General features: G+C 75.3%; 1 protein-coding gene across 1 annotated transcript in view; it reads left to right on the top strand.

The window, feature by feature from the left end:
• The window catches only part of Sirpa (signal-regulatory protein alpha), a 39,020-nt gene that overhangs the window by 1,154 nt on the left and 37,546 nt on the right, over positions 1-320 (top strand). The window lies entirely within an intron of this gene.

The raw sequence follows: 320 nt of genomic DNA, 5'->3' as shown, positions 1-320 counted from the left end.
GCTGCGTTCCCGCGCTGCGCCCCGCGCGCCCGCTCCCCCGCGCTCGCGCTCCCTCTCTCTCTCTCTCCCTCTCTCTCTCTCTCCCCCCCTCCTCTCGCGCTCTCTCTCTTTCCCTCTCGCGCTCTCCCTCTCCCCGCGCTCGCTCTCCCCCCGCGATCGCCTCCCTGTGTCTCTGGCTCTCCGCCTGGCTCCCTCGGGTCTGGTTCCTCCCCTCGCCGTCCCCGGCCGCGTCTGGCGCTCTCGGGGTGTCTCCCCGTCTCGGTCTCCCCATCTCTCCCGGGGCGGGGGCGGGGGGGGGTCTCCGATCCCCGCGGCGGCGG

The sequence above is a fragment of the Dipodomys ordii genome, unplaced genomic scaffold (assembly GCF_000151885.1).
Source record: "Dipodomys ordii isolate 6190 unplaced genomic scaffold, Dord_2.0 Scaffold13, whole genome shotgun sequence".
Classification (NCBI taxonomy): domain Eukaryota; kingdom Metazoa; phylum Chordata; class Mammalia; order Rodentia; family Heteromyidae; genus Dipodomys; species Dipodomys ordii.
The sequence above is the reverse complement of the archived record's forward strand: the minus strand, read 5'-3'. Positions and strand labels throughout refer to the sequence as shown.